The 26102-nt window shown below is 44.2% G+C and overlaps 1 protein-coding gene across 11 annotated transcripts in view; it reads right to left on the bottom strand.

Moving 5' to 3' along the window:
• The window catches only part of FAT3 (FAT atypical cadherin 3), a 416215-nt gene that overhangs the window by 360990 nt on the left and 29123 nt on the right, over positions 1-26102 (bottom strand). The window contains exon 1 of one of the 11 annotated variants that reach the window (XM_080376581.1): positions 1-26102. This exon is cut by the window's left edge and continues 14498 nt beyond it; it is cut by the window's right edge and continues 12424 nt beyond it. The exons of the other annotated variants lie outside the window; for them this stretch is intronic. The gene's annotated coding sequence lies outside the window, so the exon portion shown is untranslated. 11 annotated transcript variants of the gene reach the window in all.

The raw sequence follows: 26102 nt of genomic DNA, 5'->3' as shown, positions 1-26102 counted from the left end.
ACAAATTTAAATATAGGAAATTCTTTTTAAACATCAGAAAAAAACCACAACCACTTTTCCACTGTGTGGGTGGTCAGGCACTGGTACAGACTGGCCTGAGAGGTTACGGAGTCTCCATCCTTGCAGATATTCAAAGCCTAACTGGACATGGCCCTGAACAACCTGCTGTTGCTGACCCTGCTCCAAGCTGGGGCTAGATGACCTCCAGAGGTTTCTTCGCACTTCAGCAGTCTGTGATTCTCTGAATGTTAAGCACAAAAATTCAAATTTATCAATTGTGTTAAGGCTGAATATCAAATCTAAGCTAATGTCAGCTACAGAAATAAAGAATTTGGTTTTTGAAACTCAGGTCATAAAACTGATAATAGAGTGTCATTTTAAATGAACAAAAGCCTGAAGTGATAATATTGCCTATCTGCTAGCCGACAGAACAGTATCTCCAAAAGAAAAATACCATTTCTTTTACATACCTTGTATTTCCAATACATGAAGTGCTGTGCCAAGAAACTCTCCATTTTCCAATCAAAGGAACAGGTTTGCAACATGGATTCTGGATTTCTCTCTGCACACTGCTATAATAGTGTTGATGGCTACGACCCCTTTTCCTGTCAATCTTTATTTCCATATGTAATCTGATTGACTGTCACACTTCCTATATTTCCTCCGTTTCCCAAGCTTTTAACTCATGAAAAATTATTAAAAAGCAATACCACAATAAAGCAAATAACCATGTAGCCCTTTGCAAGTGTAGGTGAGCAAGCTATGGAAGCTTCTTCAACTTCCAGCCGAGTCTGAAAATACCTTTCACATCACTAAATGATGCTCAGTCCAGCACTGAACGTGCAACTCTGCAGTTATTACTTGGCCATCACTGCTAATGAAGAAGGGAGTTGTAACTAAGCGACATTAGCAGTTTTGCCATCAATGCCACCCGTTCAGCACAGGTAGATTAAAAGGTACAGGAAAAACTGCAGGAGCTCAGCCTCTGCTGTGAGCACAGGGCTGGAGCACAGACAGGCAACCAGGATTTCAAAAGCTAAGCTGAACAACAGCAACAGCTGAACAAGCAATATCTAGACGCACACAAATCTGGAAGATAAAGAGTAAGCACAGCAAACACAATGGTGCAAGTCACTAGAACACAGTGTTAGAGAAGGCAAGTATTTGAGGGCCCGTGAATTAAATTCATAACCATCAGAATTCAGCTATTTCTACAATGTCAAAGAAACCTTTTGGGCAACACAGAGTTTTCCTTTAATACACAGATGTTAAAAAATAATTTAGAATGGTGAGGGGTGAGGGGAAGAGTCAAGCTAAAATATATTCAAGATAATAATGTCCTCACATACATTGTACAAGCTCTTTCAACACTCACTGTGCTGGTTTACTCTGCACATTTCTCTCAGCCAAACTAGTGGGAGAGGGGGAAAACGTGGCCAGACTCAATGCAACTTTCAGGTTTGTGTGCATTAGCACTGTTGCAACATCCAAGCTGACGAGATGTAAATGGCTTTTTCCTCTGCTGAAGCAAAACCTTTCACTGAGTTAAAGCTGAATAAAATTTCCATAAATGTGTGGATTCATACAAGCGTGTTTGATAAAGAGTCTACGTTGAGAAGCCTGGACTCCTGAGAGTTCAGTGCCACCTCCCCAGAGGTTCAAGTCCCCACTGCTGCCCATTCAAAGAGGCAGGAGAAAAACATGAGCATCAAATACCTCTTTGCTGAAAATGGGTTCACAAGAGCTTTCAGAAGCTTATTGCTGTGAGTGCAAAGAGTTAAACACCGCAAGGCATTGCTCTGATCTCACACATCAGTGAAAAAACAGCAGTAGCTCTACTGAAAGCAATGCTGCAAAATAAACACGAGGCTGAATCAGACCCACAAGCTCTTAAAGAGAACAGTAAGCTAGATATAGATATGGATTTCCCAAGGTGAACCCCTTTTGTACCAATGCAACCTTTAAACATTATCATTTAACATTCTTCAGGATTTAGGTTTGATTTCAGGCTAACAACAGCCATTTAGATCAGCCATACAAAGTAAACCTGCAGAGCTCCCAAATACTGAAAAGGGATGGGAGAATCCACCTGGGGAAAAAAAAAAAAAAAAACCACACAACAAATATTTTGGCAAACCTCCGTAGAGCTGAAAAATTAAATTCCTGTCAGTAGAGTAGGATCAACTTTAGCTACACTCCTAGCGATGACATCGAATGATCCATTTCCCACCTAAAGTTGATACAGGCTAAGAAATGATGAAAACTTCTAGGCACGCCTTCCTTTACCTTGGGTAACAGTGCCGCTATTTAAGCTATAAATAAAACTCTTTAAATTTCTCATAGTATTATCGCTGCCCATCTGCAGTCTCCACAGGGTTAAAGTTGCAAAAGCCCAACTCTGCTTCTCAGTTTGAAGCTCTTTGCCACCGTGACCAGCTGTCAGAGCTTAGGCATACCATCAGGAATCTAGTGACACAGCAAAGGTCTGAATGCAGACATACATTTCTAACTCCCAGTAAGCAGAAAGCAGACCAAAAAATTATGCCCATGACTAACAAGTACCATCATGCCTTCTAAGCCTCTTCAGTATAAACTGATTTGAGAATGTAGCAGTGGTCAAAAACATTACCTTTTCTGAGAGCTTTTTTTTTAAGTCAAAGTGGGCTTTTAACTTTTTTTTTTTTTTAGTTAAAAGAATTAAAGATACTCATCTGTGATAGACACACAGCCCTTGCAAAACAGCTTGATCCTGTTCTGAACCTTGCAAATACAACTAATTTTGCTTCCTGCATTGCTGTAAGGTCAGCAAGAAGTCAGAATTCCATCACTAGTGCGAGCAGCAGCACATTTTTCTCTCCAAAATAGCTGCCACCCGGGGGGCACGAGGCACAGCTCAGTCACCTGGGTCTGCAAACCAGTCCACCTCCGTGCACAAGAGCTGTGGTGGAGCTTCTCCATCCACAGGGCTCATGAGATGTGTGATGTGAAAGCAAAAGGAAAAATTTGATGGGTGTTGAAAAAATGAAATAAAATTAGTACCAAAGAATTAATATCAAGCAAGAGGCAAAGATTTTTTTTTCCTTCTGTTTTTCTTTATTTTAACTTTATTAACACTGTCAAGAGACAGAAGGGCAACAAGTGGGATGGGTTAATGAGTGTGACAGCATTGCTGGAAGACACAAACCGGGAAGCTGGCAGCCCAGACAATGCAGCAGAGCGTAGCCCAGGCAGAGCCATGGCGGTGGGTCATGGTCCCAGCCGCTGACCGTGCTGCTGCACGCAGGAACACCTTATAGGAGCTGACAAGGTTTCCTTGCAGAGCTGGGCCAGGCTACTCCACAACTGACAAATACAATTGGGATTTGAGTGTGAAAAGTGGGTCATGGCTACATAGAGGAGGATGAGCCCAATGCAAAAGCAGCATGCAGTCAGCAATGGAGGAGCACTCCGCTGGGACCCCAAGGCCTTTATTAGTGGTGTTATTATGCAAATTTGGTAGCACCCATCAGCCTGTCAGCCCTGTAGCAGTGAGCTGCCCTGGGTGAATGCTGTTAAACGCCCCTTCCCTAGCCTACACTTCTTAATGCTCCTGCTCGCCCTGCCCCCAAGAAGGCCATGGTCCTCCCTTCCTGGCTTTGCCTTTCCTGCCCCAGTCCCCTGCCTACACCGCCCCAGCACTCATGGGTGATCTTTTTCCATCAGGGCCCGTTTTGAGTCCCAGACATCCCTGCCACTGAGCAGACTGATGGTCTGGGACAGGGGACACAGGGATGGGATGGCTTGGTCCCCACCAACCTTGCCCTGTGCTTTGCCTCTTGCAAAGCCAAGGAGCAGGGGGGCCATAAGCACATTGCTAAGTACAGCCTCTTTTTTTAAGCATTCAGTTTTTCCCCCAAAGGCTGAAGTGCCCAGATGCATCTGGCTTCCAGGCAAAGGGCACAACCAGGCTCCTGCAAGAAGCAGGCAGGTGCCCACCTCCATGCTGGGACATATGCCAGGAAGGACACAAGCACTGCGGTGAGCGCAAGCAGCACTGCACACAACAGACCCAGCCTAACCGTGTGCTTTCACAGTCATCCCCTTAGTTATCATTATAATCTTCTCACACAAAAAAATCTGGACTTTTTAAACAGTGCTTAAATGATTCTCTTCTCCAAAGAATTAAATTACCATTTATAGCCTATTCTTCCTGTTAAAAATTTATCAATTTATTCATCACTTCTAGGACTGAGACCTTTCATTTGTTTTACAATGAAGAAACCTTTGATCTGCAATTCTCCAAGGCTACCATTTTTTATTCTTTAGTTCTTCTCATTAAAAATAAAACACCTCTATTCTCCAAAATGCCTTGATGGCACTCTCAAAATGCCCATTTTAACACTGAGAAACTTTTTCTATCCTTACCTTGTGATAGGCACTTTGAAAGTTTAAAAGGCTTTTTTTTTTTTTTTTTTTTTTAATCATAGCAGTACTGTACTGAAAAAAAAAAAAAAAAAAAAAAAAAAAAAAATTAGGTTCTTCATCCAAGAACCACCAGGCTGGAAGATTGCAACCAGGCAGTATTTACAAAGTGAGCCAGAAGAATGCCTTTCTCCCAAAGACACTGAAGCAAATAGCAAAAACAGTTTTGCAAAATTTCTTCACCTGGCTTACTGAACAAGGCTAACCTGAAATGCGTTTGCCCTGGGACACTTAAGCTCCACCGCAGCCCTGCCAGCCTGCCTCCGAAGGGCAACTCCTACATGGAGCACAAGCCAGAGCACATGTTAAAAGACTCAGGGCACAACCTCCAGAACATTTGGAAACAGTATTTTAGCATTTTTCCCCCTTGCTCATCCTGTTCTCCACAGCTGGACACACAAAAACCCCTCTCAGCAAAACAGTCGTTAGCACTTGGGTGTGACTACGACTACAGAAAGCAGATTTACCCCTACTCAAACTGCTAAATGCCTGTTTCACACAAGCGGCCTCAGGCTACTCCTACCAAGAGCAAGACAGAATGTCAAAGTGGATTTGCCTTACTGTACTCCGGGTACAACTAACACCTCACCTGTTCCAAGGACAGTATACTTCTGCATTAGTTTACTCCCATCAGGTTTTCTCCATTAGAGGCACACAGGTTACACACTACCACTCAATAAAACAGGGCCAAGGAGCATTTGCCCAATCTCAGGTTGTGTGACACAGCCTGGTGGTGTACAGCTATGTAATACTTTGGCCCCACATGGAGTACTAGGATGTAAGTACTACCTGCTTCTTGGGATTCTGGTCAAAAGTCTGAATCAGCACCTTCACGCCCTGGAGAAGGCTGCAGGACAGTCCCAGGGTGCAAAGTCACAAGCAGGGATTTGGTTTTGATGCTGTCACCCCATCACCTGTGGGGAATAGCCCGTGGATTGCAGGAGACTACTACCTGCTGTGGGCCAGGCAGCAGGCTAACATATCCGCAGGCTTGTTCTTGTTTACAGGTAGAGATGCCACAATAAGGGTCACACTTTGCTGCTGGATCCGCTTACAGCCTGTGTGCCTGGCACCAAACTTACTGTTCCCTAGCACAAGAACATCTCCTGGACTCATGGCTGGTCCACCACACACAGTCCTGCACTGTCCCTCCATGCGCCACAGAGGGCTTGCAGGGCTTCCACCACACGAAAGCTTCTGAAAGGGATTTTTTAGATAGATATACTCAGGAATTTTCCTTCAAAAGCATCCAAGGAAAAATTGGATTTTTATCCCAAACACACATTTCCTTGCGTTTTCCCTGCACAGACTGACATCTGTCGGTTTGATTTTTAACATAAAATCGTTTTCTATGCAATGAAATCCTATTTTCTGGACACCTCTGTCACAGCCTGCTGAAGAACAAGCTAAAGCTGAACTCCCAGCAGAGACCAGGCCCTATTCCAAACCCAAGTTCAGCCTAGATGCAATGCTAAATCAAGCCCACAGTCACCTCCTCGGAGGTCAAGGGGGAAAAAAAAACGCTAAACCACCCACTTCGCAACACTGACGTTCGGCAACACCAAAGCAGAATGACCAGCAAACTTAGTAGAGAAATGATAATACACTCCACTACCAAAACACAGCGTTATCAGAGGATCAAAACCCACTTAGTGTCCAAGCCTCTGTTTAGTGCAACATAAACCCTCCAGCTGCTCCAGGGAGAGAAAAGGCAGCTTTTGCCAACAGACACATTTGTGTAGGAGCCCCAGCTACGACCACAGGGAACTGCCAAGCGTACCTGTGCCCCCTCCTCCATGTCCAACATTCGTAGCTACCTGCATCAGGAGGGAGAATAAGAGGAGCAGAGCCAGCAGGAAGCACAGAAATACAGAAAACCGCTCCATAAAATACCACGTGGCTAAGTGCAGCTAATTACGCTTTTGTCACCAAATAAAAGATGGACCAAAAATATTACCGTCTTGTAAGTCACTTGCATATGCCAGAATATTTCCACTCTGCATAAATGGATTCCATTCAAATATTGTGAAAATGAATTCATCCCAGAAAAACACAACAGGCCTAACTGCATGTCACCAGATGTCACCCCGGCTATGATACAGCTACTTGAGTATGCTCTTCACCAGCACCGCATCGGAGCCGTGAATGTCTGATGAGCCCCAGGAACACGGGCTTGCCAAGCACTTGTCAATCTCCAGCGTGTGTTACTCCTCTTCAGTAATCTAATGCCGGCATCTTGTTCCTGTGTACATAAAAGCTTGCTTAGCGTGTTCAAATTGCTATAATTCTGACAGCCTAATCATTTGGCGAAATGCTGCCATATTAACAGATAACAGCTTGCCCTCTCTGCAGATAGGAGGCTCCTACTCTGTATGACTCACTCCAGGGAAGACTATGGACAAGGGGGTTTCACCTCCTGCTCCTGTTGGTGGGATAATTATGATACTTAATGCCCAGTACCCCCAAACCCATGCTCAAACACATTGGGGGCAGCTGTTATACTTAGACAAAACAATGCAGACATGCAGAAAAGAGGCATTATTCCCATTTTATAGGGTGGTTCACTGAGACTGAACTTTATGTGACAAAGGAAACGTGCGGGCTCAGAACGAAAAATGAATTCATCCCACCCAGTCGTTGTCCAAATAACCATAATATTATTGAATTAGCGCTCTGCTTAAAATGATTGGAGATCAGAGGCTCCCAAAGTGCGGTGTGCAGTTAACCTTTGCTCTGTGAGTCACAGGGACAACTGACAGAGGTCAGGCCAGAGGTTTCCCTAGCCCGATATCCTGCCCAATAGTGGCCTGCAACAGATGCGTATGGAAGAGTAAAACCAGGAAAAATATATTGTAGTAACTACACAGCAACACAGAAGTTTGCAGCTCCCACCTATCAAGAACCAGAGGAGATTTCTCTCTTCTTAAGAGCATTTGATGGATTTCTCTTCCACGAATTTTTACAGATGCTGTCTGTTGGCATGAAAACTTCCGGCATCTGCAAGGTCCAGTGGCAGCAAACTACACAGCTTCATTACAGATCTCCCTCAGGTCACTTTAAGCCCGATGCCTCAGACTTAAAACAGCTGGGACAAAGAGTAAGTAATCCTTCACTTTCCAGCTAAGCGAGTTTTCCTTTCTGATAATAGTTATTTTAGATCCCATTACTGTGCATACAAAGTTAAGGTTATTCTTTGTATAAACTTTGCATTCAGGTCCACCCTGTGGAAAATGCTAAACTCTGGTCAAAAATAATGTAGAACAAATTTAAAGCAAATGGTACATTTTTATGATTGGTGGTGGGTTTTTTTTTGTTTTGTTGTTGTTTTGTTTTTAATGAAGCAAAGTATTAATGTCTTCCCCCTCCCACAGGGTATGACTGGTCAAGGAACAACTCCCATCAGGGGAGTCATTGTGCAGCAGGTCCTCCTAGTACAGTAACCATAAGGAAAATGCTTGATTATATAGAGCAATGGTTCCCAAATGATCTCTTCTGAAGTGTGAGCCACCTTCACCGATGGTGCTTCTTTCCATAGAAACCCCTCCATGCATTCTTCCCTTAAACAGGGGATCAAGTTATTATCAACCCTGTCCTCTTGTTCCTCTGCATTTTCTCCACAACTCAGACACCCATGTTAGTGCTTGCAATACTGTCGTCAAGTCCAAGTCCTCTCAAAGACACCAGTAAAGGGAATACCTTCGCTATATCAACAATACATTGATCAATGTACAAGCTGGTTTGTACAGGAAATAAACAACCTCCAGCCTGATCAAAGGCCCTGAACATGTAGCTTGACAGACTATAAGGAAGTGTTCTAAACACTGCAGGGCACTATGTTTGCATTTAATCTTTTCTTTCTTATTACTTTCTTTTTTTCAACAAAAAAAAAGAATAAATTCCCCCAACCTGTCAGTGTTTGCTTTCCAAGATTTGTTTATGCTATGTAAGCTGTAAGTTATTTCTGTTAGAGACCCTAATTTCCTTCTCTGCTGGGACTATGGCGATAGCCCCAAGGAAGTTTACACTGAGAGAGAAGAGCATGACAGGCAGTGAATTAAGTGGTTCAGAAAGAGATTCAATTAGCTTTCTCAGTGAAGGAAAATGAAGATAAAAAAAGGAAATTCTTGGCAGTTTGCTCTCCTGTCTCTGTCTCAACTTCGGCAAATGGACATCAAGAGACAGTCAAAGAAAATAATCATCAATATCTGAAACTTAATATGACATGTGATTTATTGACACAGGACTACTATCAAAATTTGTCTTTTTTTTTTCTTTTTTTCCTTTTTTTAATTCTTCTTGCAAGTATCACATAAGATGGAAAATGCCCATTTCAAACCTGCCACTGAGTATCCCAGCACCAGCTAGAGCAGTTGATCTACAGGAGCTAACCATTAACACTCCTCTTCCCCAAACCCTTGACATAACCTTCATCTATATGCAACACCTCTCTCTTGCCCCTCACCTATGCCTCCTGTGGTGAGGACCAGCACCAAGTATGGAGAGGATGTGACCCAGAGCAGATGTGATACACATAATTAAAAATACAGTGAGGGAACAGCCCGTTACCTGCAAATGAAGTTAGACACTTGTCACCACCAGATCAGCTACAGGGCTGGAACAGCCCCGGGCTGCCTATTAGGGACTGAGGAACTCCTGTGCCCTAGCACCACCTCTTGTTCTCACTTCCCAGAGCTTTCAGGGTCTGACCTACAGCCAGGAAGAGCCTTTCACCTCTCCAGGTCTTGCTTTCCAAGGGACTGAGGTCTCCTGACAGAACTTGTTCTTCCTCCTGTCCTCCTGCCAAAAACGTCTGTAAGTTCCAGCTTTTTCCTTGGCAACCCTCTCAAAAGGCAGGAGTGTAAGGGAGGAGCTTTTTCCCTTGATGCTTTCTTTTTTTTCTTTTTTTGGTAGCCAATTCCCCGGCTGACTGACTTCAATTCATTTGTTTCTACTGAATGTTTGCTTTGCGAGCTGCTGTAAAATGAGATGGCAGGAAGCCTAGAGCTCCTGCGTAGGCATCTTCCTTACCATCTCCTAAGCTGTGAAGCGCATAAATGGTGTGTTCATTCCAGTAAAGAAAGCCTGGCCAACATTTCCACAAGACTCAGAAATCCGTTGAAATCCAGCGCTGAAAGTTCCTGGACTGATTGGGACATATCCTGCAGAAGAAATCCCAGCCTAACAAAACAGTAACACCAATATTGAGAAGGAGCCAGACCCCAAGAGGTGTTGGAACTCCGAGTTTTGAAAATACCAGGTATTTCTAAATCTGATGCCTAAACTACTAAGCTGTCCCATCAGGCATTAGTGGAAGTATTTATTATTTTTCATACATGCTGCCTGCAGGCAGAGGCAAACAAAGTAAAAGAAACAAGTGCCCCTTCAAAGGGACTGCCAGCTGAAACATGAAACAAACATACCATATGTATAGTTCAGACTTCGTACTTTCAAATGCATGTGCACCTACAAAGAGAGACAAAGCATTACCATCATGCTATTCCTGACTCCAACCATTTCTTTGCATTTAAAAACACAAAGAATGCCATGAACATTCATTATTCTTTAATGGCACACTTTGGACAGGAGAAACAAATGCATGAAAATGAAAGACCTAGTTTGCTATTGAAAATTGAAGGCTTCTCATTAAAAGTTTTTTAAAAGAAGTGTAATAGTCAGGAGAAAGTGTCTACTTTTAACTCCTTTCTCTTGTTCCTCCCCAGCTGTGCTCTGGGCCATGAAGATTAAGAAGTATTAAGAAAGAATGCTTAATAAAGGTGGCTTTTTCTTAAGAGCAGATTGCAAAAGCTGTAAGGGAAGCTTAATCTGATTAAAATAATAACAACATTTACCAAACCAGAAACTTGTTTTTTAATAAGGAAGCCCACATGCAAAACAATGCTTTTCACATTTTTGTGAACAGAAGACTATTTTACGATAGACTATAAAAGGCTGTGTTCAGCTGTCCTTGGGATTTACAAGGTGCTAATAACAGAACTCCCATAACTTGTTTACCACACCAGAAATACATTCGGATAAATGCCATCACGGTGGATGAGTGATGTTACTTTAAGAGCACTCAAAGTACCCTGAAGTCAATGAACAACCTTTTCACAGTCTCCCTTAGTAATGCCTTATCTGAAATAGGACAGACATAAAATTTAGATCATGTCAGTAACAGCCAAAGACATGACACATCCACCTCATGAAGACTAATCCATGGAAAGACAGTAAGTTATTCCCTAGTCAACCTGTTTTGTGCACCACAGTGTTTTGCATAACCAAAGCCGGCAGCGTGCAGCACTCGGGACTGATCCCTAACAGCCCAGCAGATGCTCAAAGCTGGACCTTGTAGCATCCTCAGGACTCTGTAAAAGGCAGCAGCTCCCAGCTTTCACTCCATTTCTACTGGCACATGCAACCTCTAATTTAGGGAAAAAAAGGCTACAGTGTGGCACACCCTCATTGAAAAAGTGCCAACACCCGCTTTACAATAGCCCTTTTAAAATCCAGGATCTCTTCCAGCCAGTTTCATCTAACTTCCATTTCGTTTTATTTCTACAGTCTACAGCTTTTTTGCTCACGTACCTTTTAAGTCATTATTTCCCGAAGTGAAAGATAATGTACCATTATTAACCTATATCTTAAGAAAACACAATACAATAGTAGATCGATATCCCAGTCTACTATTAAATGGCTGCACAGCCAGCCACAAATCTTCCTGTCCTTATCACTCAAATAGTGAAATACCCAAGGTTCTTTCCCACAAAAAGCTCTTGAACATTCAGGATCTTTTCCACTTAACGGCTTTATTCCTTCTTGAAGTCAGTTGCACATATTGCAATGATACATTTCCTCTATTACTTCTCCATCTGCAATTTATGCATTTGTATGAATTTAACTCTAGTGAACAATAAATTCAGAGAGAGAAGAAAGAGTGAGCAGTCATCATACTAACTTCTTCAAACCCATTTGCCTTAGTTTTGGTATAAAAGCAATCAAACACCTAGTGCTCCGTGGGGAACCAGCCTCTATTCCTGCTGACATACCAGAAAGTCTCTGACGACGAGGCCAATGAGAATAAATTTGTCATCTTGCTTTTAGAAAAAGGATCCTGAACGTTTTTCTGCTCCACCCATGTCACATGGGCCAGAACTGCCATCCCATGGTAGCAGCCTTGATCCCATGCTCTCCTGAGTCAGGCTTGAGGTGGCCACTAAGGGCTGAGATGCCCTACCCAGATGGCATCATGAAACATGAAAACACAAACTGGTGGGAGATGCATTTGAGTCACAAACCTCCTTTTGTTTACAGCTTACTTAGAGGACGGGGCTTCTTTGGAGACAAAAGGTATGGAGGACATTTTCTATCATAATACTATTACAACAGTATCACAAAAATTGACAACAGTGGTCACAAGGTATGATTACTTACCAATACCTAATGTGTTTCACTTGTAAAAAAAAAATCCTCTAGATAAACAAACAAACCCAAACCCCTGAACACAGTTTGGTTGTTTTTTTTTTTAAATAAAACCATCTAGTTTCCAGACACATGCATTTCTTCCTACTCTGAAGAGTTCTTCCAGTCCTGGCTTTTTTTGTTTGTTTGTTTTTGTTTTTTTCTTTGTCCTTGGTTTTTGCCCAGCTGTTCACAAAACCATATAAACACAGGGCAAGGTCAGCAAGCAATGACAAAAAGTGACAGCTCAAGTCATCACCACCACATGGTCCCAGCAAAACACAGTCTTACCATATATTTAAAAAACCTTCACAGTTTCCCCATCACCAACACAGGACAAGTACTCCTGCAGAGCTTATATTAAAAAATGAAAACATAAACAAAAGAAAAAAAATCCACTTGGTTTGGATTAAATTATTAAAGGGTTTTTAAGAAATGGGACTATGTCTTAAAGGAGGTGGGTGTGTTTGGGGGGGGGGGGGTGGATTGGTTAGAAAAAATATAAAGTATCAAGAAAAGGCCTTTCTCTACCCGACAGCTCTCAGCCAGAGCTGTGGGGAGAGGAGGGCTCATGGACCAAAGCCCCCGTTGGCAACACAAAGTCCTCGCTGTGGCTGGCACTGCCATGGTGTACGGAGCCCTTCCACCTCTCATGACCAACGAGGGGACCCAAGGCTGGCTGGGAAGGGTCTCCCACCCAAAATTTCGCAACCAGCGCTCGGATTTCTGCAGCGCTTCCAATCACTTCCAGAGGAAGGGCCCCAGCCACGTTAGGAATATCATTAATAAACAGGAACAGCTCGGATGGCTCCCTCCGCCTGCAGCAAGCTGTGTGGGATCCTGCCATCAACAGCAGTAGGTGTGGAGGGTGGAGGAAAGGAGAAGAGGAGGTTTCTGGTCGCTGGTGGATGGGTGTCAGTTCCCTAGAGGAGAGCAGGCACAGCTGCCATGCCTGTCCCTCCTCACAGGGACTGGGCTTCCCAGCTGGCCTGGAGCTCTCCCCACCTTCCCAGCTCCAAGCAAAAGAGCAAAACCTCGGCTTGCTCCTCAGATAAATATCACTATTCTGCATTAATCATTCATTCAATGTAATATGCATTATTACATACCCAGGAGAGTACGGTGGGTGACAGGCATCCTTAGGCTGTGGGCCAGGCAGGGCGTGCGCTGCTGGCCGCGGCTGCTGCCTGCCCAGGCCACAGCCACACGCTCTCCCTACGGATTTCAGAGATAAGGGAGTGGGAAAGAGAGGGTTCTCACACAACGCCAGGAATCAGGTCTTGATCCTGCTCCCCAAGATAGTGGGGGCTCTCTTGGACCAAGAGTCACCGTTAGTAATGCACTGCACCACTGCCTAATTGCAACAGAAACACCACAAGAAAAATCCTGCGCTATCAGTAAAGAGTACTACAACATGCAAATATTCAGGTTACTTGGTCTTGAGAACATCCATGTGGGCATCAAGGGGTTGTGAGTCCTCCTGTCACCTCCTTCCAGCCATCCCTCGCCAAGCCCTGGCACTGCCAGCAGCGCAGCGTGAGTCCCACGGCCGACACGCACTGTCTCAGGCAGAAAACCTCCGATTTGGTTTCAATTAAAAGAAACGATTTTGAAGACATTTCAGTCCCAGTTCCAAGCACAGCAATTTCCAGCTCTCTGTTTTAGAAAACTTATTCTCCAAATACTGCCAGAGTCTGGCCGCTGCACAAGCAGCGCTCTTTTTAGGCTGCGGACGTTAATCAAGCTGCTTTTTATTTTTAGATTTTCTTCACACAACTTTACGCCACAAACTCTATTAACGTTGTGTCTTGGAACATCAAAGTTATTCACAGATCAATCAAACTGACAGAAAATGTTCCTCCTGCTTTGGGAGAAGTGAACTCAACCGGCTTTTTAGTAGGGGAAGTGGAGAGAAGGAAAAAAAAAGTTAAAAAAATACCCCGCATTCTATAAATCAACCGATTGGACATCCTGGCTATGAATGAAGTTTCTCCAAGGAGGTGGGGAGGGAGGGAGCAGAGCAGCAATTTTTTCCCCCAGACGCCTGCGAGGGCAGGTTACCCACCCGTCCCCATGCAGCCCCCTGAAGGCAGTTTGACTTCAGGGCAGTGCCCAGAGGAGGCTGGGGAGGGAGGACTTACTTCTGCATTTCCAGCCCATTTAAAAGCACACTTCCTCTTGTTTCCTTCCTCTGTCTCTCTCAATATGCTGAATGATATCACAGCTGCAAGAAATCTCAAGCCCCGATCCCCCCAGCCTGATGGGAAACTTCTAATTCACCCAGTTCAACATGCTGAATTATTCGGCTACTAGACTCAGAACTAAGGCTGCTGCAGGTACGGTGATCGCTGCTGCAGAGAAAAGGGAAGGACTGCAACCTTACATTGCACTGCAGCCACTTGTCTAACCTACACTATAATCAAACTCCTTGTTCTCCATTCCTGCCCCCAGATTAAGAGAGACTGAAAATAAAAAAATACAGCTACCTCAAATTCTGTCTTTTCTGTTTACTGTACTGAAGCCTGCCCTTGAAAACACCACACTCCCTCTCTTTAAAAAGAGCAGTAAGTCACAGGTCTGCAATGTGCCCTGTATAAGAGGCTGAATTTTATCTAGATTTCCTCACCAGCACTCAGAAGTACTTGGGAACCTTCTGCAATGTAGATTTTTGTTGGTGCTTGGAGGCCTAGGTACACCATTAATCAGGAAGATCTGCCATGGCATATGTCAATTGATGGAAGGGTCAAAACAACCCCAATCTCATAAATGCAAATTCAAGATTAAAGGTGTGCTGTCAGCTAGTGCCATGATTTCTGACTGGCAAATTCTGACCTGCTACTGCTACAGCGATACTTTACATTATGTAAAAGGAAAGATATTAGACACTTTTTTCCCTCATGTGCTTACTCTGAGCACAGAAGCAGAGCCAGCGACTCTCCCGAGCCCCATGCAACAGGCTCATGCGATGCCACAGGCATTTGGGGCGAGACCCAAACCCATGAAGTGAAGTTCCAGCTTCTATACATATCAACAGCCATTGTATCATCAGAGCTATTCAGAGAAGTGTTAGCAGTTACACAGTCTGCTCAGAGGTAGCAATACAATGCCAGGCTGGGAGTAATGTGACAGCTTTTTCCTCTTCCAAAGCAAAAATTGTGGCTCACTGAATATTACTATGTATATGTATTTCTTTACATTCAATGGGAAGTACTGACTACTGCTTCCTTTGCACCCTTCACTATGTGTCATGAAAGACACTTGTGCTCTGCTACTATAAAAAAACCCACCACAACAAACAGGCCCTAAACAAAAAACAGCAGAAGAGGGTAAATATTAAAGACATTATCCCGATCCCTTGCTAAATTAACACAGGCTAGGATTTCACCACAAAAAAAAATGATACAAATATTTAGCTATGGAAACCTTCCTCTGTTTCAAATTCCATGCAACAACACGAAATTGGGTCAGCCTTAATACTGCAAAAACTTAAAACAGCAACTTTTTGTAAAAGCTACAAACTCTGGGAAAATTCTGTCACTGGGCAAAGCAAGGTGACATTGTCCAACACTTCTGCAGCTTCACATTTATAATGAAGGGGACTGTCCTCAAATTTCTCAAGTTGAACAACTTTAGTAGGCGAACCGCAGTCCAGAACAATACATTCCTATTCTAAAGGTGTTACAACTGATCTTTGAGGTATCTTCTAATTCAGGGAAATGAACCAAAAAGCACGAAGCAAAAAGGTGTATGTTCACGCAAGCAGCTCCTGGCAAAGCTCCAGGTGTTCGAGAGCTTCCACCCTCACTGCCCACACCATCCGCGCTGGGTTATTGGCAGGATCCTGCACACCGGCCACCATCACACCACTGACCAGTGCCACATACCAGGGCCCCAGACAGCACAGCTAATTGTCGTTCGTATTTTCCACATAGAAAGAAAACTATAGTAACTGTTGGCACATACGGAACTTTTACTGAGAAAGTACCATGTCTACTGACTGGGGGTGGGGGAAATCTAACTAAAGCTGGGTTTATGATTTAAAGACCAGAAGACACAAGTTTAATCTGTGAATATTTTTTGCCCTGTTACCAGTCAAGAATTACTGGTTCTGCTATGTCAAAACACACAGGGCTTTTGTTATGCTTTGTGGAGTGTTATATTTACACATCGTGGTTATATTTTTTCTGGCTGCCTCTCTGATGCCTAAGGAATGATAAGGATTCCTTACTGCATTAAAGGGGTTTAAAATGCAGTGCACAGCCAAGCAATTTGGGAAGCAATTGCTATGTTTCTAAAGTGAACTTTAATCTAGAAATGCTCATAAAAATCATATTATGGCATACGGAAACAATAATGTTAATTAAATAATTTGCATTTACATAGCAATCGGTCCCAAGGGCCAAGCATATAGTAGCACAATTCACATGAAGTACACCATGTGCTCAACAGCAACAGATCTTAGTTTGACCTGAAGAAACCAAAGTGCATGCAACATCTCCTTTTCCCTTGCACCTTCTACTCTCTGCCCTTCCATGCCCAAAGGCAGCCACCAGTTTCTGGCTGCCTCAGATTATCTAGCAGGACTTTCATGCTTGGTGGTTAGCTGCGGGAGAAGTATCCGCACCTCTGGTACATTCTGTGGTTTGTTTTACTAAGCCATACACAAGTATGCTCAAGTGACAACAGGTCTTGTGTAGCAAGGAGATGCTCCACCCAAGCCCAAGCACCTTTCTTAACTTCTTGTGCCAGGCCCTCTTCAGCTAGCTGGGTGCAGGGTTGCTCCTCTCCAGGTAACAGAAACACAGTCCACCCTAAAGCCTTCTTTCATTTGTCCAACACAAGCAAAGATAACTGCAGAGATACTTGATCACCCACAAGCCAGCTCTGATTCAATATTCTCGGTCAGCCAGGATTTGTACATGACAGAAATAGAACTAACCACATTACAAGAGAAATGAATTCTTTCCAAGATCCTGCCCGTTTAAAGAGCAATGCCAAGCTCCTTATGTTTATGTGGGTCTCTTGACAATTTAGGAAAGTATTAGCAGTGTCAAGAACCAGAAACACTAAAAGCACACTACCGTCTTTAAATTAGGATACTGTCAAGATTTAAAAAATAATAACAAAACAAATATATACACACACACTTTAAAAAAATGTAGACAATCCCATCTTCATTTGTGTTTTTTGTTAGATTTTCTGCCCCATTTATTAGCTCTGTCAGGGAAGCAGCACTAGCTAATTTCATTATTTGTTCTCAGCCAATTTGACTTTTTGGCTTCCTTCCTATGCCCTAACAGAGTTGCTCTGTTTCCAAAGAAGGGAAAACAGAATTGCATTACTGGAGATCAGATAGTTTTCCCCAAGTCCAATCCAGCTTCAAGGGAGGAAAGCATCGCACTGGCACCTGCAATACCACCTCCACCCAGGATGAGAGCAGGGTGTCCCATGGGAAAGCTCACTGGAGCTGCTGGATGGGGGTGGGGGGGTGGGGGAAGAAGTGATCTGCAAGACTGGAAAGTCTCTTGGACTAAGGAGGACTAAGAAGTTAAAGTACCCAGGCTGTATTTCAAACTGGAACTTGGTTCTTGAAGATGGTTTTGCGCCATGGGACACAACCCGTTTCCCCTGGAGGCTGGAGCCCTAAGGCTTTGCTGGGGGAACATCTCCAGCCCTCACCTTTTTCTGGCTGCTACACAAGCACACTGTACACACAAAGGGGCAAAAACCTGCAGGCTTTCCTCGTAAGTGGGCACTTGACATTGCACGAAGCCCAATGACCTCTGCTAGTTCCATACAGATGTAGCTTTGATCTAAATCACCCAGTTCAACCTAATTAAACAAAAAGGATATTTTAAGTAATGCAGATCTTCACAAGCCTGAAGATCCTGATCTTTCATAACATACCCCTTTATCAGGCCTATCTTGCCTCCTTGTTTCTGGCAAAAAAAAAAAAGCTCCAAACCCCTAAAAACAAAACAAAGGATAAAGAACTAATAAAAGGTAGGCCTAATCTAAGTCCCACAAGTTTCAAAAATATTTGCATATGGCCCAGCGTTGCCATAGTATTTTTCACATCTGTGGGGCATTAAAGGAAATAACCAAATCTCAACATTAAAATTGTGTGTCCCTTGTGGCAGTGCTGAGGAACTAAGCTTTTTCGCTTGTCCCTTCACTTTCTTTTCATCTTCAATTTTGTTTGCCACTGCTAACTTAATATACAGGAGTTAATTTCTTTCCTGACTTGAGGTATCACTAGGGGAATATTGTGTGTTACTGTGGTGGCTGGAAGTCATTACATCTATATAAAAATTAACCTGTGGCACTACTCTAATCTTTTTTTTTTTATTATTTTTTTTATTTATACAAAAGCACCTGCCTTATTAATACTGGAGTTGGAGCAATTGCTAATGCAAATAACTGAAAGTCTAACTCCATTAAATATGCAAATACAAACCCCTAAGTATTTCCCTAAATCAATATAAATAAGAACCTAGTCCTTGAGCTGCAGAAGTATGAGTTATCCTAAAGCAATGCAGTGTGCACCAAGAAGAAATTGGTTTTCCATCCTACTCACCTTGATGATAAACCTTTCATATGAAATCAAACCTCCTATTTAAGCCAGCCTCACAAGCAAAAAAGGAAACTAATAGTTGTATTTCAGACATGGATATAAGACTAAACCCTTAAGGAAACAAGTTAAATGGACTGAAAAAGAAGAAATGATTGACACAAAACAATCAAAGTTGTGGAACACATTGAATGTAGTGGTTATATAAATTCAGACATTCAGCCCATCAATCCTTAAACTCCTCATTTCTGAAATTAACTCTTCCATGTTCAAACACATAGCGGGTCTAAACATGGGAAGGTGTGTGGGGGGGGGTCACCACACCCACCAAAGCTAGCAACTATATTATTTCCCTAGATGTGCAGTGGACACAAGCAGCAGGGAAAATTAGGCTGTGCTGAGCTCCATGCTGCCATTGCTAGATTGCAGCGAGTACCCAATGTATCATTTAAAGCAAGCTGAGGTGTTTATACACCGCAGTGTTATTTTTGAGACTGCTGTAGTCATATCTATGAAGTTACCTGATAAAGAATGAAAACTTTCAGGCATGTGCTCATCTCGGAACCATGGAACAATCTATCCAGCCATTATCCATTAAAAACCATTTCATCCATTCTAGGGACACAAAGGGCATAAAAGCACGTTTTTTTTTAAGATTCAGTGCCCACCAGAGATCAAGGAGCTTGGCACAAAGAGATGCTGTGCATCTCCACCTCCCCTGACACCAAAAAGGATAGTGCTAGAGCACGGACAGCAAAAACATAACAAAAGAAACCCCTCAAAAATACTGAAAACAGAACACATTATATATGTGAATAACATATATAGTGCCATGCCTATGAACTAATCTATGGCAGACTGCAGTTCCCTACCTGAAGAGCAGCCCAAAGGAATTCCAGCCACTCCAACCAGTAAGTCAGCTTCATCAGGGGCCCAACTTAAATGTCTCTATGCAAATACATGTAGCATTGGGGAATAAACAAGAGGACTTAGAGATGTGTGCATGCCTGCAGGGATGTGATCTTATCAGCATCAGGAGATATTTTGGGATGGAAGGATACAGGCTGTTTAGGAAGGACAGGCAGGGGAGACGAGGAGGGGGTGTTGCCCTCTATGTCAGTGACCAGCTGGAGTGCATGGAGCTTAGCCTGGGGATGGATGAGGAGCCAACCAAGAGCTTATGGGTCAGGAGCACAGGAGGGCAGGAACAGATGACATTATGGTGGGGGTCTGCCACAGGGTGCCTGACCAGGAAGACAGAGGGTGAGGCATTCTACAGACAGAATGGAGCAGTCTCACATTCACAAGCCCTGGTACTCATGGAGGACTTCAACCACCCTGATACCTGGTGGAGGGACAACACAGCAGAGCATAAGCAATCCAGCAGGTTCCTGGAATATGTTGATGTTAACTTCCTTCTCCAAGGGACAGAGAAGCCGACCAGGAGAGATGCCATGCTGGATCTTGTTCTCACAGACGAGGAGGGGCTGGTGGGGAATGGGAAGCTCAAGGGCAGCCTTGGCTGCAGTGACCATGAAATGCTGGAGTTCAAGATCCTTAGGGCAGCAAGGAGGGTGCACAGCAAGCTCGCTGCTGTGAATTTCAGGAGAGCAGACTTTGGCCTCTTCATGGATGTGCTTGGTAGAGCACCATGGGATAAGGCCCTGGAGAGAAGAAGGGCCCAAGAAAGCTACTTAATATTCAAGAATCACCTCCTCCAAGCTCAGAAGTGATGTGTCCCAATAAAGACGAAGTCTGGCAAAAAGGCCAGGAGGCTGCACGGATGAACAAGGAGCTCCTGGGCAAGCTGAGACACAAAAAGGAAGCCTGCAGAGGGTGGAAGCAAGGAGAGGAAGCCTGGGAGCAATACAGAGAAATTGTCTGAGCAGCCAGGGATCAGGTTAGGAAAGCTAAAGCCCTGATAAAAGTATATCTGGCCAGGGACATCAAGGGCAGTAAGAAAAGCTTCTATAGGTACTTTGGTGATAAAAGGACGACTAGGGAAAATGCGGGCCCTCTCCAGAAGGAAACAGGAGACCTGGTTACCCATGATACAGAGAAGGTTGAGGAACTCAATGACTTTTTTGCTTCAGTCTTCACTGGTAAGTGCTCCAGCCACACTGCCCAAGTCACAGAAGGCAAAGGCAGGGACTGGGATAATGAAGAATCACCCACTGTAGGAGAATATCAGGTTCATGACCACCTAAGAAACCTCAAGGTGCATAAGTCCATGGGACCTGTTGAGATGCACCAGCAAGTCCTGAGGGAACTGGTGGATGAAGTGGATAAGCCATTCTCCATCATATTTGAGAAGCTGTGGCAGTCTGGTGAAGTTCCCATTGACTGGAAAAGGGGAAACATTACCCTCATTTTAAAAATGGAAAAAAAGAAGACCTGGGGAACTACAGGCCAGTCAGTCTCACCTCTATGCCTGGCCAGGTCATGGAGCAGATCCTCCTGGAAACTATGCTAAGGCACAGGGAAAATAAGGAGGCTGTTGGTGACAGTCAGCATGGCTTCACTAAGGGAAAATCATGCCAAACAAATCTGGTGGCCTTCTACGAGGGGGTTACAGTGTTGGTGGATAAGGGAAGAGCAACTGACATCAACTACACGGACATATGCAAAGCACTGGACATCCTTGTATCTAAGTTAGAGAGACAAGGAATTGACAGATGCACCATTTGGTGGATAAGGAATTGGCTTGATGGTCGCACTCAAAGAATTGTGGTCAATGGCTGGATGTTCAAGTGGAGACCAGTGATGAGTGGCATTCCTCAGGTGTTGGTACTGGGACCAGCACTGTTTTAACATCTTCGTCAGCAACATGGACACTGGGATTGAGCACGTCCTCAGTAAGTTTGCCAATGACACCAAGATCTGTGATGTGGTCGATGTGCTGCAGGGAAGGGATGCCATCTACGGGGATCTTGACAGACTTGAGAGGTGGGCTCATGCAAATTTCATGAAGTTCAACAAGGCCACATGCAAGGACCTGCACGCAGGTCAGGGCAATCCCAAGCACAAATACAGGCCTGGCAGAGAATGTATTGGGAGCAGCCCTGAGGAGAAACACCTGCAGGGTTGGTGGACCAGAAGCTCAATGTGACCTGGCAATGCACGCTCACAGCCCAGAAAGCCAACTGCATGCTGGGCTGCACCAGCAGTGTGGCCAGCAGGTCCAGGGAGCCGGTTCTGCCCCTCTGCTCTGCTCTTACAACACCCCACCTGCAGTGCTGCGTCCAGCTCTGGGGCCCCTAACATATAGGGGACATGGACCTGCTGGAGCAGGGCCACAAAGGGCTGGAGCATCTCTCCCATGAAGACAGGCTGAGACAGTGGGGGTTGTTCATCTTGGAGAAAAGGCGGCTCTAGGAAGACCTTACAGCAGCTGCCAATACCTCAAGGCAACATACCTGGAAGCTGGAGAGGGACTTTTTACGAGGGCATGTAGTGATGGAACAAGGGGGAATGGCTTTAAGCTGAGAGAGGGTAGACTTAGGTCAGGTATAAGGAGGAAATTTATTATGAGAGTGGTGAGACACTGGCCCAGGCTGCCCAGAGCAGCTGTGGGTGCCCCATCCCTGGCAGGGCTCAAGGCCAGGCTGGACGGGGCTGGGAGCAACCTGGGCTGGTGGAAGGTCCCTGCCCATGGCAGGAGGGTTGGAACTAGATGATCTTTAAGGTCCTTTCCAACCCAAACCATTCTATGATTCTATGATGCTCAAACTAACACCAAGGACCTGAACAGCTTTTAATCAGAGAGGGATTATTCTCATTTAAAATCAACCCATCTGAAGAATGGTCCTGGGGAAAGCTCCCACCTTTATCAGTGGAAAGCAAGCAGCAACCTTAGGAAGACAACGCCCCCCATATTAAAAAAAAAAAAAAAAAAAAAAAGCTGCCTCAAAAGATGGGACAAACCACTGCTGGGTACCAACCTTCTCTCTCTCCACAAGCTACAGCGTGCCTGGCTCATGCTACACTTCCATCTCATGAATACTGATGTTCAGCGTGATGAATCCCAGCCTGGTGGATAACCCACTCACTCCAGCAGTACTGCAGGACAGAAGTACTCTCCATATAGCTATAGTATTGATTCAGGCTAGAAAAATTAAGCCCTGCATCACTGGGGGGCATCTATAGGTTTTCAAAAAAATTGATATAATTAAAAGCATAGCTGTGCAAGAATGTGAGGTAAGGAAAGGTGGGAAATTACAGTGTGTTTCTGACTGCTCTTGTGTATTTTGCTACACTGAGATTAAAGGGCAGGTCACTTCCCTGCCAGCTCTCAGAGAGGGATATGTATTTACCAAGGCAGTTACACAGAGCAAGTTACAGCTGGGAATGTAACGCACTACCAGTCACCACCTTCGTTTACCCTCTGAAAGCCTGAAAACTTACCTGACACTTCGAAACTGCAACACATACATTTGCCAGCCCTGCACTCCCTTCTCCTGCATCCTCCTTCACCGTCCACTGAGCTCACTTGCACAGGCTTGTACTCTTCTTTAACTGGAAGCTCCTCCAGCCACGGAGCGCACCCCTCTCCTCTGAGCATAGCGTGACTAACACAAATTTAAGTGCAACACAAAGGACGTGTCCACAACAGATCTGCAGGGAGACATGAGACTGCACCCCCAGGCAGCAGGGCAGGGGGCAGCTCTTCATTGAGAGCAGAGCAGAGATGCTGCTGTTGTGCTGTGCAGAGGCACAAGGTATACTGGTCAGGGCTACAGGCCATGCTTCCGACATGATCCTCTTCCCTCTTATGGTTTGGCTTATGGCTAGATGGAAGCTTGCAGTAGCCTGCCATTGCAAGCCTTAAACAGTCTGAAATGCATCCTTGCTGTTCTCTTCTAATGCAACAGCATTATTGTTATCATTTATAAATGAAAGTGACCAGGCATCCATTCAATATTATAGATTATTTCCCCCCAGATACCACAGCACTAAGGTTTTACACATTCTATTTCAGCTAACACTGACTCATTCCGTGTCCTGGGCACCTGTAATGCAGCAGATGAGAAATCAAAGACTGCGGCACCCAAGCACCTTGTGGCTAGAGTCTGAACTTGAACCTGGCTGCTTTCTTCTCCTAATGCTATTCCCAAAGCGTCTTAACAAGCGGGAACTTTATAAAGTATTTAATTTTTTGCATCCTTCCCAACCCTACCTCCTTTCAAAAATATGACCCTTCACAAAAACTTCTGGGGATCCCACCTTTTGATTTATTAGAATAATACTGTAGTGCAAAAGCACAGTGTCAGAGTTTGGGGATATGAAAAATGATACAACTTCTGTTCCACTGACTCTCCCTTTCCTGTAATAAACTACTATTGCACTACCCAAAGATAATAAGACAATTTTTCCCCCACTATTCACACTGTTTAGTATCCACCCACAAAAACTTAACTAGACACCTCTTTTTAACTATTCTCGTTCAGCATCTTTCACACTGGCACAAAGCCTGATGAATTCCAAAGCATTTCTTCTTAGGTTTCATCACTCAAGCTTCCATTAGCACAATTCCGATAATCACATAAGGTATTTATTTATTTTTGCTAGATCAGGACCAGTTATTGCACTCACTGCAGTCAATCTCTGAGGCAGCAAAGGTTGCTACTGCTTGGATCCAGCAAAGAGGTAAAGTAAGTGAAGCAAGAACAACCATGAATGGCGGGAAAGACAATTTTTGTAATGACCTGACAGTACCAGGTTTGCTTAGGGATGATGTTTAACCAACAAACAGTTTATTAACTCATCACTCTATTTTCAAAGACACAGAAATTCCATTTCTTACTGACTTCATTGTAATCTGTGGTTCTTCATCATGTCGGAATAGGAGGCCATCAGATTCTGCACAACCTGTCCAACACAAATACTGTAGATTGTGGCACCCATTTTATGAAATTCTGCTTTGATGGCTTACAGAAAGCTGTGATAATGCCGTGACAAAGCCTCCGTCTTTTCATTTTCTCTTGCCTTCCCTGCCACACATACCTGACTGACTTACAGGCTGCTTGTCTGGGTCCGTAACAACTGGTCCTTCTGCAACCATACATACCTGTGTATGCTGGACTGCCTTTGGCTGGGAATGAGACTTGGATTCCACTGAAAACAAAACCACTCCCTTTCTCCCAGAAAAAGGCAGGCATACATTTCCCCAGCTCATGGTCCAACAGAACAAGAGGCATCAAGTACACATGATAGGCCAAATCTACCTTGGAATGGTTACAGGCAGGAGAAAATTAAGCAAACCAAAAAAGTCAAGCTTTGAGGTCTTAGTACACGGGTACTTACAATTTGAATGGAATGTACAACATGCAGGATGTAGTAACTTCCTTTTTCTCTCTAAAAATGACCTGCCAGTTTGATAAAACCAGCAGTATTTGTATTCAGCTCTACCTTACAGCATGTAAAAAGTTGCAAAATTGAGAATAGGGAAAAAAAAAAAAAAAAAGGAAAAAAATTAACAGACTGCCCTTCTCTTTACAAAATCCCACAGAGCTCCCTCCAGGCCGCAGAAGACAGTAGTTTGCACAGCCAGTGCCCTCCAGCGCTGAGGGTCCCCTTCTGGATGCAAGAAGCAGCAAAGCAAAACCCAGCCATGCCTGGGACATGACTGAAGGAATGCCGTGCTGCTTGCCAGGCGCAGCTTGTTCAGTGCCGCTGCCCAAATGTTAGGGAAAAGTAAAGTACACGGCTTTGATTCCCTGCAGAAATGCGATGCTTTTACCTTGACGGCACAGAAGTTTCACAGAGAAACCAACTGTAAGGCAGCGATGGCTCGGAAATTAAAGACCACACAGTCTACATTTAAGATCTAATCCCACAGACTATCATGCAAAATCACTACTGGCTTTGACAAATTATGCATAAAATGCAGGAGCTCCTGGTGGGAACAGAAAGCATTGAGTTCAGAGCAGAGATCTTGGGTGACCCTCACCCAGGGGTTTTATGCTCTTCCCTTTTGTTGGGTGATTTCAGCCTGGAGGCTCACAACATCACTTCTGTGGGGAAAGGTCATTGCCAAGTGGTAGCTAAGCAACAGCTGAAGAGTTGTGGCAGTCAGAAAAAGACACAATGTTTTGTTTTGTTTAAGTTAACTTTTTAAGAAGTGATGGACAGTCCTCAGAACAGTCAGTGACACCCCCCACAGGAAGCCAGTTAAGGTGATTTCTTTTTATTTCTTAAGTAGTTTGCATATTTGAGTCACATGAAGCTAGGAACTAATCAGGAAAAATACTGAGTAAACATGGAAGAGCTACTTGAATTTGTCCCTGACCACGTTTTATATAACATCAAAATTCCAGCTTCAACAAGACAAATACTGGGAGGCCAGTGCTGTTGCTCGGAGAGCCTGCTCTGTGCATCCTTCTGTGCCACTACACACTTCATCTGCTCCAGCCAGGACAAGGAAAAACACGGTGGCTGGAGATCCTCCACTCTGCTCAGCTCCAACCGCTCGTGAGTGAATGCAGAGGTCAGTTACAGCTGCACATCCCCAAGGGTTTGCCAAATATTTCTCCAATTATCGGGGTAACAACTGCATTAACCCAGTCTTTGCAAGACTTCAGGCATGTTAAAGCCTCGTGCAGTACAATGGCTG

The sequence above is a fragment of the Falco punctatus genome, assembly GCF_963210335.1.
Source record: "Falco punctatus genome assembly, chromosome: 2".
NCBI lineage: Eukaryota > Metazoa > Chordata > Aves > Falconiformes > Falconidae > Falco > Falco punctatus.
The sequence above is the reverse complement of the archived record's forward strand: the minus strand, read 5'-3'. Positions and strand labels throughout refer to the sequence as shown.